This window comes from Triturus cristatus, chromosome 4_2, assembly GCF_964204655.1.
Source record: "Triturus cristatus chromosome 4_2, aTriCri1.1, whole genome shotgun sequence".
NCBI lineage: Eukaryota > Metazoa > Chordata > Amphibia > Caudata > Salamandridae > Triturus > Triturus cristatus.
Window position 1 is genome coordinate 95867393 of NC_140586.1, and position 14728 is coordinate 95882120.

At 45.5% G+C, this 14728-nt stretch overlaps 1 protein-coding gene across 2 annotated transcripts in view; it reads right to left on the bottom strand.

Annotated features, from left to right (window-relative positions):
• LOC146833084 (complement C3-like) overlaps nt 1-14728 on the bottom strand; it is a 595871-nt gene that overhangs the window by 6364 nt on the left and 574779 nt on the right. The window lies entirely within an intron of this gene.

The following is a 14728-nucleotide window of genomic DNA, read 5'->3' on the forward strand; positions in this document are numbered from 1 at the left end:
AGTGTACAGTTGTGCACTCTAATCGAGAGGCACTGGAAGATGTAGAAGAGACGGGGTAAGAAGTTCATTTTTATTCTCGTCATGCACCGACTCATGACATTTCCATCTTGCTCCATCTATACAAGTCCTTAAATAATAATTGCATAAAGGGGGGGATATTAGCACTATATATGTGTTCCAATCTCTGTGGCAGATAAACACCCAGATATTTGAGGGAGTTAGGAGACACCGTGAAGCCATTCTGGTCCAGTGCTGTGAGGGCCTCCTGATGGTGGCCTGCCACACTTATACCCATGCATTTAGTTACATTTACCTTAAATCCTGATACTACCGAAAAAGCTCCAGCTCCTCTTTGAGGGCTGGTAGGGAGGTTGAGGAGTTTGTCATGAAACAGAGACTGTCGTTTTCGTAAGGGTCCAGTTTAAATGTTTGCTTGACCATGGTTATGCTTCTGATTGCCTGATTGCTTTGTATTTTCTGTGTGAGGGGCTCCATTGAAATAGCAAACACTGATGGCGATAATGGGCATCCATGTCGTGTGCCTCTTGTCTACTGTAATGTCAATGATAAAGCCCCATTCACCGTTACGTAGGTTCGGGAGATTTATAATTAGCCATGGGCATTTTGGTCATGTTCAGAGCCAGCAGCGTTCTCTGAAGGATCCTGGACATGAAGGACCAATTGACTTTGTCGAAAGCCTTCTCCGCATCAATCGAGAGAAGGACCAAGGGTTGTTTTTGTCTCTATGCAGCTTCCAGTAGGAGGGCAGCAAGCCTGGTGTCGTCTTTTGCATGTCGTACCTTTATAAACCCACTCTGGTGGTATGAAATAAGTTTCGGCCAGATCGTGAAGTCTGGTCACTATGCCTCCTGTGAAAATCTTTACATCTGTCTTCAATAAGGCAATTGACCTGTACTGGGAGCAAAGCAAGTGATCTTTATCAGTCTTCACGATTAAGGTCAGCTCTGATTCCAACATGAAGTTTGCGGCCATGCCGGCAGGCATTTTATAGCATTCAAGACTTCTTCCTCCAAGATGTTCTGCTCTAGTTTGAGACATTACTGTCTGAGTAACTGACATCTGGAATCATCCAGGTAGTTATCCTGGGTGTCTGGGCTCAGGGCTAGTTCCTTAAAATGGGAATGATGGTATTCTGTGAAGACTGAGATGATATTATGTGTTTTGGTACGAGTCATTCCTCACCCATCTTTTATTGCTTCACTCTGGTTTTGGGTACGGTGTTGCTTATGTTGATAAGCTAGGAGCCCATTGGCTTTGTCGCCCTTCTCATAATACTTCTGCTTATACATGCTACTTCTTTCTTAGCCACCTTGGCATCACTACATGCTTCAGCTCCCCTCTTGCCTTCCTAAGCATCCAATACGTTATCGGGAACTGTCTATTTTATGTTGAGCCTATCATCGCTTCATTTCAGTCTCTAAGACCCTTTTTTTCTGTTTGCCTAATCATTTTAATGTTGTAGTGTGAACGCTCAGCTCCCCCTGTGTTACCACTTTTGCTGCGCCCTGCATATTATCCCAGTTAACCTCTGTTGTAGTGTTTGTTTTGATAATGCATTATGGCCTCCCAAACTTTATCCCACACGATGTGGTCTTGACATGCCACCTCGCTAACCTGCCATTGTCTAGAAAAGGGTGGGCACTAGTTTGACAGCTGCATGATCCGAGAGAATCTTTGGGTCTATGTCAGAGGTAAGGCAGGCTGGTAATAAGTCTCGCGATATCAAGAAGTAATCTATGCACATATATGTATTGTGGATGTGGGCGAAAATAAAATATAATCTTGATCACCTGGGTGTTGTTGATGACAGACGTCAAGATCTAGTATTTCCGGGAATTGGGATGGGGGGAGGGGAGTGGGGTAAGCATGCTGCGCTGGAGCTCTATTCAGTTGCAAAAACAACAGTTGATGGACAGAATGCAGAACAATGTCATACATTCACCCCAGTACAGAGATCTGGGCCTAAATCCATCGTTTTTTTGCTCACCATGCCATTCCAGTTTGAACCCAGCTCTATTCAGTGCCACATCCAAAATTGAGTTAAAGTCCCCTAGAAAATTGTGCTTCTATGGCCATTAACTCCACATATAATTAGTCCTTTTCTTTGTTTGGGGAATAGAGAGCAATAAGAGTAAGTCTCAGGGATCCCAGTCGGAGCTGAAGCCCATATATGTAGTGTGGAATTGGGACGGAAACCAGTAGGATCTGAGTCGTTGTGTCTTTTTGCAGGAGATACGTTTCCTACAACATCACTATATCTATGTCTTTGCCCTTCAGATCTCTTCTTTTGGTCAGGGACTTAAGGCCCTGAACGTTTATAGTGAGTACTGTCAGTGGGTACATGTCACTGAGGCATGTAGTATTGCATCGACTCACCTCTGGGGAATGTCAAGTAATTCAGGGGTGTGGTACTGTCTAATAGAGGCAGTGAATAGGTACTCTGGGCCCACCCATCTCGTCTTGTCGCGTAGCTATCAAGAATAGGATCTTTGATTCATGCGGATATCTAACAATCGAGAAGAAACAAAACTGTGGCCATAATTGACTAGTGGTCATCATGTGAATCAAATCTAGCATTCAAGACTCAAACATAAATAATCGACTGAAAAAGGAAGAGCAAAGAAAGTCACGATTGTGCAGCACAAGCGGCTGTCGTCAGGGCTAGCTCCAGTAAATGTTTAAGAGCCCTCAACAAGGTTGCTGCTTGTCTCTACATCTCAAAAGAGGTAACGCCGGTGGTCAAGGTCCATGTCTGAGATGCCCTCTCTCTGCGACATGGTTTCTATAAATGAGGGCGTAGGTGAAACCTGGCTGGGTACCCTCTCAAATGGGCGCAACACAGAAGGTCCAGGGTACTCTATGTCTGTGGGATAGATCATCATTCATCAGTCTTCCAGAGGTGAGCATGAGTGTCCTTCTCTTTTCTTTTGGCGCCGTAGTCCTCTTTTTTCTGATCAGGACTTAATAGTTTTTGGGGTGCGCCAGGCCCCTTGAGTGCTGGTTGTAGCTTGTGAGCCAGTTGGGAAAAGTTGGTCACTGTTCGTTGACAGGACAGTAATTCCCTCACCTCCCGAGTCTCTATCACCATGTGCAAAGTTCCTTTATCGGTGAAACTTAAGTGGAAAGGGAGACCCCAGCGATATAGCATTGCCTCTCTTTTGAGGCGGGTTGTAATGTCTTTCAACTCTCTCCATTGCACCAACGCCGGTGCGGAGAGATTTTGAAAAATGTAACAGAAGCTGCCACAAAATACCACAGGTTTCTGATGACAAGCCACTACTATTATAGCTTCTCTGTCTTTAAAAAAGTGCACTTGGCTGAGGACATCTGGTATCACACTCAGTTTTTGATGAGAAGTGCAATCCAGTTGTAGCTATCTGGCACCGCTTCGCGTAAGAGATGCTTGAACAGATCCAGGCCAAAGCCATTCAAGTCCTCGTTAGTGACCTATGGAGGGAACCGTCGTATGTGGACATTATTCCTCCTCAAATGATATTCCAAGTTATCCAGCTTGTCCGAAATTTCTTTATGTTTTGACTCCAGCAGGGCTACTGTGCATGACATAGGGTCCTGTTCCCGGGTTGTGGAAGCCATGTCCGTCTCTCCTTGCTCTAGTCCAGCCCTCTGCATTTGGGAGTCCATCGTTCTCGTTTCCAAGACGAAAACTCCCTGTGGAACTCTTGCACAAGGGAAAGGATGTCGCCTTTCGTGGCCGCTGCTTGCAATACTGAGCCATCATCCTATTGGAGACCCACAGGGAGGTGGCCAGAGTTCTGCCCCTCTCCCTTGTCTTTCCTTTGGCTATGAGGCATGTCCTTAATGTTTGTCGACTTTGTTGGTTTAAATTTTGCTGTCAACATTTGTGGCTGAAAGAGTCAGAGGCTCCTGGGCGCCCCCTCGCTGCACTTGGTCCGCTGATGTTCCTCTCCCCCCCAGGCTTTGGGGTTCGTTCATAAGTTCGTGATCCTCCAACTGTTGATCACTTGGGTAGGGGGCCAAACTTTGAATTTGGGGCTCCAACCTTCCTCAGATCTCCGTGAGAATCAGTCCTCCACAGGCATTTGCATTGTTGTCCCTTATGCCATTTAGCTCTATCTGGCGGCGCCAATGACTCCTGGGTCAGCGGGCCACACTGAAGGCCCTAGCTTCTGTACTCTCTCTCTCGCACCAGGGAAGACCTCTCGCCCCAGGGACCAGCGGGGTCCCGTAGTATCACCCCCTGCTCCACGCAGGGCAGGCATCAGCAGTCCCCCAATCGTCCGCAGCTCTCCCCATGCTTGCTGGTACTTCTTGCGTTTCGAAACCCCCACACCACCCCCAACAGCACCGGCTTCTTTGGCAGCGGTGTGACAGGGATCTGTGTCTTGTTAAATCGATGGGGGGTGCTGGCCCCTGAGATTTTAGTCCTGGAATGAGTAAGGCCTATCATTGCTCCACGCAGTTCACTCCTCTCGCGCAAACTCCCCCGCCCCCCAGGCCAATACCTTCATCCTCGCCTGTGGCGCGGCAGTGCAATGGGAATCCATGTTCTTCCAAAGCTGGGGGGGGGGTCACTTGACTTCACAGAGGAATCCCTGGCCATGCTAGCTGTCGATGGCGGCCATTTCCGCTCTTGACCGCGCAAGAGGTCAGGACGCTACAGCCTGCTCTGCTCAGTCCCACAAGCTGCCAATGAGACCCCAACACTCTTATGAATCTTTAGGCTAGGGGGGCGGGGGTGATGGGGGTGGGGTGGGTCATTACTGGATTTCAGGGCTACATCTCCTGGTGGGGTGCCTTTTCATCGGTTCGGTAAAGGGCTCGTCACAGGAGCTCAGCTGCAACGTGTCTTGGTGCGTCCACGCCCTGGTCACGCCCTGTAATGTATTTTTTGCGCTGGTATGTAGTTGTTGATGTGGAGACCTGCACTTTGAGCTGTAATTTGGTCTTTTGTTTGGCTTGGATGCTTGAAGTGTGGTCTCAATGTATATCGGATCTCATTTTTTTTCATTCTCTTGACACACAAATACCCAATCACCTTCCTGAATGTCCACCTCTTCCTCCCATATCCACATTGGTCTTAATCTCTTCTTCAATCTCTCAAATGCAGCTACTCCTAGAGCTTGTCGATAATGTATAATTACTTCCTGCCCTTCCCTGGGGTCTCTTTTCCTCTGCTTTCTCACGCTTGGCTTATTCCACTTGGGCGACGGGTGCTTATGTTCTAGCCTAATATGAGGGCAGCAGCTCACAGTGCAGTTAAGCTATGTGATGTGCTTTGAGAAACCCTGATGACTTGGTTGAAGGTTATTGGAAAGGTGCTTTTTCTAGTTCTGACTTCTTTATGGTTTTCTTCAGAGGTAACATTAAATTTTTTGCCTGCGGCAATAGAGGTGTTACATTCTGTGTCGAAAGTCCATGTGTGTTGGAAAGTTCTTGAATTATTGGCCACTTAACAGGAGAACATTGCCTTTCTTAACCACTCATGGATGCTCTATAGACTGATGGGAGCTGCATGGAGTGGTTTTGATCAGTAGATTGTGACCTGCAAACACGTGGTCCCATGCGATAACATTTAGTGCATTATTCGCGCTACAATTAATGTTAGATTATTCATCTTGGGTTGCTTAATGTCATATCCCTATGTTTTCAATGATTGTGTGATTTTTCTAAGGGCATTCATTTAGGGTTTTCCTACTGCAATATCAGATTTCTTTTAAATTATTGACAGCAGTGTTGCTTTATCTATAGGCTTGTGCTTTACAAAATACACTTTTTTTGTGAAAATAATTTAAATGCATATTTACAAAACGTATTCACCGAACAGTAGGAAACTTTACCAAACCATCACCCCCTTATTCAAGTCACCACTTTAGCTTTAAAAAAAATCCATTTTAAGAATTGATTTTACCTATCACTTTTTACATAAATCTAATATGTGTATTTTAATTTACAGTGGAAACCAGTGGCGGCTGGCATGACTCGCAGGTGTTGAGGCGGGGGCAGGCACGGGCACGGGAGTGCGGGGTTGCACAATAAAAAAAACCAAAAAACATACCTTTACCTTGCCGCTGGGTCCCGCATCTCTGCTCCTGCTCTCCTCGTGGCATTTGAGGAACAGGAAGAAAGGTAGGAAAGCCGGCTTCCATGACCAATCACAATGCTGCAATGCAGCGTTGTGATTGGTAAGCACCCAGGCTCCCCAGACCAATCACAATGCAGCAATGCAGCGTTGTGATTGGTTTTGAGTATCCTGGTTCGACGCTCAACCAGGGAACGGGGGCCTGGGCACGTTCTCCACGCAGGCTGTAATGCCTGCTTCTAGAATGGGGAAAGTGCGCATGACTGGTTTGGGCGGCCCAAAAGGGCCAACCAAACAGTCATTGCGCACTTAGGAGTGGGCAAACCGCTTCTTCTCTGCCCTGCTCCCAGATAGTTCTTTTTGCATTTGTCAGCCCAAGTGGGATAGGTATGCTCAGACGTGAGTCCCGTGCTCTCCATGCCACTGGAATCAAGGTATCCTGGCTGAAGAGGGGTGAAACCCCGAAACCGGTCTTAGGATGCTTGTTTCCAGTCCAGGCAGTTCAGGCTGGACTGTTCCCATTGGGCACAGGGTCAAGACTGATTTGCATATGGCTGGGTCCAAACTGTAATGGCATGGTGAACAACAAAACAATGGATTTAGGCCCAGATCTCTGTACTGGGGTGAATGTATGACATTGTTCTGCATTCTGTCCATCAATAGTTGTTTTTGCATTTTTCCCCAGAGCAGAGCAGAGCACCCCGCCCACCCGTCCCCCCCCCCTCCACAAAGGGAACATATAATGATAATAACTCAAAGTTATTACCGTTTTATATTTCCTTTACTTCACTGCTCAAAAGCAGTGGAGCAAAGCTCCTGTGCCATAGCAGAGGAGCCACCACTGGTGGAAACCAGTATCTTTAATACTTACCTGTCCTCTCCTCTGTGTTTTTGGGCCTAACATTGTTGTTTCCATGGTATTTTAGTTGCAAGACGTTTGTCTATCTATTCATTTGTCTTTATATATCCAACAGGCCAAGGGAATTCTGGATTGGAGGCGGCCTGGCATGAGGCATTGTAACGCTTGCCCAGTCCCTGTCCCAGTCTGCCCCTTTGTTTCACCCTACATGCTGGTCCCTGTTCACTCTCACTGGAAGAGCTGTTCAATGGCCTGAGCAGTGGTAGTGGACCACTGGGTTCCTGGGTTCCACTGCCTTTATGTGACAAGACACCCAGGTGCAACTCCTCTCTCTTTGTAGATTAATTTAGTCTGGCAAGTGCTCCAACAAAAGCACTGAGGATATGAGCTTTTAGCTAGAGGCTTTTAGTGTTAACATAGCACAGAATTCAATGAAAAGACAAAGGGCCTGATTTAGGTCTTGGTGTTAATGTTCTTGGCACCGCTTTTTTGACGGTTCCTCCACCTGCCTACTTGGCGGTCCGCCCACTATATTTAGATACTGGCAGTTCTCTGGACGAAAGACGTCTCGAGTCCTGCCGAGTCCACCAGTATAGTTCACCTGCATCGACAGCGTCAGAGGCAAAAGCGACTAATTACGATGTTTCTTTCAGTTGAGGCAACTGTGGCAGGAACACCTCCTACCTTGGTACAAACAAACCTATTTCACTGTTTCCCACTTCCGTTTCCATCTCGACCATCATTGTCCAGGCCTCTCCTTTGCTGCCACGACTTCACCTTGACGACAAACATCTCCGTTGTTGCCGGAATCTAAGGTGAGCTTCTTTGACAATTGTCATACTATGAATCGTTTGTTGCCAATTGCTGTAGCCGCATGTATTTGTAAATTGCTCTTACACGCAATTTTTCCTCATGTGTAATGCAGGCATGTTCATTTTGCAGCTTATCAAGGTAAAATAAACACACCTGTATTGACACTTAAAAACCTTTTTTGTTATGGTTTTTGTGTCTCTTGTTGTGCCTGCAAGTGTGCATACAATAGTGTAAGTAGGTTGTTTGGGTGGCATGCAATATGTTCAAAAATGGCCATTACACATGAAAAAAGATCTGCCCTCATATCTGGCCATACAAATGCAGTGAGGGCTTAGTAAAGTTTGCCGACTAGACCTAAGGTTGCGCATTGGCAAATAAAGTGGCAGCTTGTTATGCCTGAAGAGGGGGCAGTTTCCAAATAAGGACGTGTGTACTAGTCAGGGTAGTTTGAAGAGGGAGCGCTTTTATACAGGTAGCCAATGCAGAAATTTGAGTGTGGGCTCCGAGGGGGAGCGGGGTGGCAGGTTACAAACCAGACGGGCAGCCGTATTTTGTACTACCTGCAGTTTAGCTAGGAGAGCTTCATTTGCTGCTACCATAAGGGTGTTGCCATAGTCCAGGCTACTTGCAATAAGTGCTTGAGTGAGGGATTTTCCGGTCTGAATGGGGAGCCACCAGAAAGCTTTTCTAAGAAGGCACATAATCCTCAAACAAGAACGAAAGATAAAGTTTACCTGTTGTTTCAAAGAGAGGTTATCGTCTATCAGGATGCCCTACCTTTTTAGGGGTTGGAATGTAATTTCAAGGCTTCTGTCAGACACAGCCTTTGTGCAAATTGATGGCTCCCACAACAGGTAGCAATTGGTTGGCTCCAAGCTGGAGTACCCAAAACATGGGCACAATGTAGTATGAGTTCTTCACAACTTGCTGCAATCAGCCCTCCTTAAGCAGTTATCACTTTGAACAACAGAAATTGCAGTCTCACTCCTCACTCCTACTATTACCAAATGGCATTGGCCAGCAAAACATAAATCACAAGTCCTTTGCTAACAAGAAACTCATAGAATTTATAATGGTGGCCTTGTGTCATGTCAGTGTTTGGGTCTTCACTCTCCAGCTACAAGAATGCAGGAATAGAGGTAATTCACCCTCCATCTTCTTCAAAGCTAAACAAGGGCATCCAGAATGGATCCAACTGGCCCCAGAATCACACCTCACACAGAGTCTTAATACCATTTATGTGACACACACTCCCTACAGGTACATGCATTCAACATGCACATGGGATGTCAGTGCAAGGTTCTGGGTTTCGCATCACAGGGGAACTGTACACAAGAGGGGTTAATAGACTGCATTCTCACAGACATGGGGAAGAGGTAGTGTCCCAAAAACAGGCTGCACTACTACTACCACTTTGTTATACTCCCAAGGCATGGACAGTAGTCCACTGCCTTATATGAGGAAACACTTGATGTGCCCCCAGGCCTCGGAACAGGTCCTAGATCTTGCATTGTCAGGGGCAGGCCTAGGTATCTGCACACACACTAAATTAGTGTGATGCTCGGGACAAAATATTAGTCAGGATACAAATTTCACTTGCATTATGGCAGGAACACATACCATTTTACCATGCAGGGGATATTTCTGTCCCTACAGTCATCCTCATTATCTTTATTTAACAAGCAGCATTAAAATGGGATGGGTTTGAGTTTGCTGTCTTTAATTAGGCTATTGTGAGAGATCCACAAGAAAGTGTTGTAAAGTTCTACACATTTTTCCCAATTTGTGCTCACAGATACCGTTGATACCTGAACCCCAGTTTTTGTGTCAGAGCAGCCTACGCGCACACACACACACATGCACGCACGCACGCACGCACGCACACACACACACACACACGCACACACACACACACACACACACACACACACACACACACACACATATTTTACTTACTCATTGGCCAGGCAGGCCCACCTCCAACCAACTTACCTCTGCTGCGCCAACATCAGTCACCTGGTGGCGAACACAGGATTTGAATCCTGGTTGCCTGGCTGTGAATCAGGAACTTACCCACTGGACCACACTGGTTTTCATGTCAGTGATATATCAAATAGTCCCTTTCATGCGCAATGGAAACCACAGCCAATGACACCAGGGCCTGTATGTGGCTTATAGTTACTACTGCAATAGTATGGACCACCAAGGAGCTATAGCTCAATGGTAAGTCTTGCGCCTCTGGTGGCACAGGCTCTCACAGGACAAGGGTAGACATCCTGCCAATGCTCTCAAAGTATTTTGAGTTGGTAACATTTCAAACATTGTTTTTTTTTTCATTTGCTAAGTTCATTTTCACTTGGAAAAACAGAGGAGAAAAATGGCCACTCTTTTTGGCACGTGTGCCTCAAAATTACAAATCATTTCCCTCATGACCTTCCACCAATCCCCCTTTTTCTCAAGTAAATTCAATGGGGACATAGTCTTTGCTTCCTTTATTAATGCATTCATTCTTTGTCTTTTAAATCTGGTGTATTGTAGAGCGCAAATGTGGCCTTGGTGGGATTAACTGAGCACAAGAATGCGAGGAAGGTGCTAGACTAATAGTAAAATAGGTTGGATGGTGGTGATTTTTCATTTTGGTGTGAGCCGATCTCTCAAATTGGAAGTTTGGTCATTTGAGGTTGGCTAGGAATGAAGGTGATGAATGAGCTCTTCCTAATGAAATGATGGGTACAGTTTGAGGCAAGTACAACTCCCTTTAATAGGTGCAATAAGAAGCGAGTAAGATTATTTTCTTCAAGAGGCAGAAAAGGGCAGAGTCAGACCTTTGCTTCAGCAGGTCTGCATCATGCCTGCTGAAACCGGTGAAGGGATAGAGCGTCGCGTCACACAACAGAACAGCACTGCACTGAGGGGATGGGCTGACATTGGGGCTTTAAACACAAGCTTCCTTTCTATAAAGAACGCACCCGAACTCCCGGGTTCTGTATAGAGGACGACTGCAGTCAATGTGGGACCCTGCTAAATGAGGGTGACGTCCCAATGTGCAGCCTTCGAGTGGCAAAAACCTTAGCCTAAAAAAGGTAGGTTGCTTTTGAATGCGTCTGAAGACCATATATTGGAGGTGGTATCACAGCGCAAACCGGCGAACGTCTCAGAAGAGAGTAAGCCTTGTTGCATTACTAGAGGGCAGCAGTATGAACATAAGAGCACACTGAGGCTTTTCTTCTGCTAGCTGAGATACCTCTTGCACATGTTGGTCTTGCAGGCCTATTGAGTGGAGAACTTCCAAGACTGAGTGAATGAGTATTGAGGAATGGCTGACCTGCATTTGTTGTGAAGGGGGAATGTTTGGAAGGTAATCGGAAAGATGAAAGTTTCAAAGAATACATGTTTGCTGAGTGATTGAGTGAGTGTGTCACCTGTCTCTTTGAAAGGACATGTAAGAGGAACAGCAGCTCCATAGTCCTCAGATGGGAAAGGAAGCACAGATGAATATTTCCCTAAAAAACAACACTTAGACCACCTCAATGCTGACAAGCGCAATATGATACTTTGCAGGTGTAAGCAATTGTCATGTTTGGTGCATAAATATGCATGGTTAGTAAAGATTTGCCCAGAATGTTAGTATCGTGCCCTTTGGGAGCATCTTAAGGCTAGAAATGTCAGGCACTCCTTTGGGGGTATGAGGCCAAGAAAAACTTTGGGAAGATTGCTCCAGTCACCTGCAGGTTAGAAAGATACTGGGGAAAGTTACAGAGGGAGCCAGGCTGCACAACATTTGGTCACGGTTAGACAGAAATGTTTAGCAGGAACTTCAAATCACCCCTCACTGTGGGATCAGGATCCCTATACCTCAGGGCCTCTGACACATTTTTTGACCTCTAGATACCACCATCTCATTACCCCATAAATGGTCCCTCCTGGTACCTTGGCTTTGGAGTGTACAATGGTAATGGTAATGGTAATGGTAAAGATATTTCTAAAGCGCAGACATTCATCCCAAAGGATATCATGGCGCTGAGATTAACACAGTGCTGAGATTAACAGAGTTTAACGAGTGTTAGGTAACAACATGGTTTTAAGTTTTTTAGTAAAGGTGAGGTAATCATCAGTAAGTCTTAGATCTATTGATAAATTATTCCACAGATTTGCGGCTAAGTGTGAAAAGGCATGGCCACCCATCCTGACCTTTTTTATACGAGTGGTTACCGCTCTTGCGGTGGTTTGGGATCGGAGGTTTCTGTTGGGTGCATAGAAATTGACTCTATGTTTTAGAATCTTCGGGCCAGTATCGTGCAGTGCTCTGTGGGTAATGCACAGTAATTTAAAGGCGGCCCTTTCTCTCATTGGGAGCCAGTGTAGGGTTTTCAGGCAGCTGGTCGCTGAGTCATATTTTCTTTTGTTGCATACAGCTTTTGCTGCCGCATTTTGAACAAGCTGTAGCTTTGAAAATAGGTAGTCTGCCATGCCGACGAATAGGGAATTCCCATAGTCCAGTCTACTAATTAGTAGTGACTGGACTAAGATTTTTCTGCATTCCAAAGGAATCCAGGGAAATACTCTTCGGAGCATTTTCAAAAGTGCGAAGCCTTTGCCACAAGTGATTGATACATGGTCTTTCATTGACAGAGCATTGTCAATGTGGACTCCCAGATTCTTCGCCTTCTGAGTTGGTTTGGGGGGTGTGCCAAGACTATTGGGCCACCAGGTATTATCCCAGAGCTGCTGGGAAGCGCCGAATAGTAAGATCTCCGATTTGTCGGCATTTAACTTCAAGCAGTGGTTTTGCATCCAGCTAGCTAGTTCAGAGAGACAGTTGTGTAATCTGGTTTTAGTGCCGTCTTCACCGTTTAATGCAATCATAAGTTGTGTATCATCTGCGTAAGAGCAAATGTCTACGCCCCACTTCTTCCCAATCCTAGCTAGTGAGGAGACATAGACATTAAACAGTGTTGGGCTTAATGATGCCCCCTGTGGTACACCATATTTAATCTTTCGAGGAATAGAAGAATAGCCGCCAAGTCGAACCGATTGCAGTCTGTCCGTTAGGAAGGAATTCAACCACGTCAGGGCTTTTCCCTGTATTCCTTTAGCAGCTAATGTTTTTATCAGGAGGTTATGGGATACGGTATCAAAAGCCGCTGATAAGTCTAACAATATCAGGGCCACCGTTTTACCCTTATCCACCTGAATTCTGATGTTGTCAAGTACTGCCAAAAGGGTTGTTTCAGTACTATTGTTGGACCTGAAGCCCGTCTGTGAAACATCAAGCAGGTTATTGGCTTCCAGAAATTGTGAGAATTGCTTATTCACCAGTTTCCCCAATACTTTTGAGAGGTATGGTAACTGTGATATGGGTCGATAGTTAGCTGGGTTTTTTATATCTGTTCCTACTTTTTTTAGTAAAGGCGTAACCACTGCTGTTTTCCAAATAGTTGGAAATTCCGCCTGGTCAAGGGACATGTTTAAAACTTGTGTCACTATTGGACCAATGAGAGGAATTATTTGAAGGAAAATATGGTGTGGGCATGGATCCAGTGGGGAGCCAGATTTAATTTCAGACATGACTTTGGCTACTTGCTCTTCTGAGAAAGGTCCGAAGGCGGGACAGCTAGCCAATGTGCAGGGCTCTGCATCGATGTGCTGCTCAGGCGTTACCAGATCGGTGCTAGGGAAGGATGAATAGATTTTATCAATTTTATCGAAAAAGAAATTACTAATTTCGTTGCATCTTTCCTGTGACGGTGGCAAATTTGTTGTAAGGCCAGGGGGAATGCAAAGTTCTCGAACAATTTTAAAAAGTGCTTTAGAAGAATTTTTATGTTCGAGAATTTGTTGTGAAAAGTAATCTTTTTTTGCTTTCCGTATGGCTGTATTGTAAGCTTTCAGTTCCTTTTTATACATGTCTCTGTCAGACATGGTTTTGCTTAACCTCCATTTGTGCTCTAGCGTGGTGCATTTTCTTTTAAGTGTTTTAAGGTCTGGACTATACCACTTTTCTGATATCGTTCGTCTTGATTTAGATTTAGTGGCGTTCATGGAGCAGTGTTCCAGTGCATCACCGATGCTTTTTTGCAGACCTTGTATTTCTTGTTCAATTGATGAGCCCGGGTTAATCATAAAGCGGAAATGCTGTTGGAATTTTTCCAATGAAAATTTTTTCCAGTTTCTATTTGTGGCTTGGGCCTGTATTGTTGGTCTCGCATTTTTTATGGGGACGCTGATGGTGAAGTCTATCCTAAAGTGATCAGTCCATGTGAGGGGCACAATATTGTTGATAGTTGTGGACTCAATGTTCGTAAATATTAGGTCCAACATGTGTCCCGCTCTGTGGGTATCCTGGTTGACTAGTTGAGTTAATTGCAGAATTTCCATATTATCTGCGAGGTGCTTAGTGAGTGGGTTAGAATGTAACTCGAAGTGAACATTAAAGTCTCCTAGTACTAAAATGTTTTTGTGTTTTAGACAGACGGGAAGTATCTGAGAAAGAAGCTGCATACTAAATTCTGCTGTACTTCCTGGAGGGTTATAAATAATAGCTCCTCCCATCAGTAGGTACGTGTTTCAATCCTTTGAGTGACCACAACACCCTGCACATGTACCCTCTATTTACATTCCGTCAGTAACCCAGCTGCTTCTGTCCCTGTACAGTCTCAAATGAGCAGTTGGACGCACATTGCTTGGGTATACAGGCACTTACCGCTCTGTACAGCGACTCTCAGCCCACCCAGACTACATGTCTTTAAATTATAAATACCTGTGCTGCCTAATATTAAGGCCTGGCCTTCCCTCTGAGGCTCATACCCAGTGTAAGTAGGGCAAATAAATTGAAGAGCATGCCAAACTCTCTACAGACACAACCAATCCATGCACTGCTGCCTATTTGCATGGCATGATTATGCCTTATCACCCATCCAACCAATTGCCACAGGCACCCTTTCCCTGCCTCATTCATCTGCTTCACTGCGCCC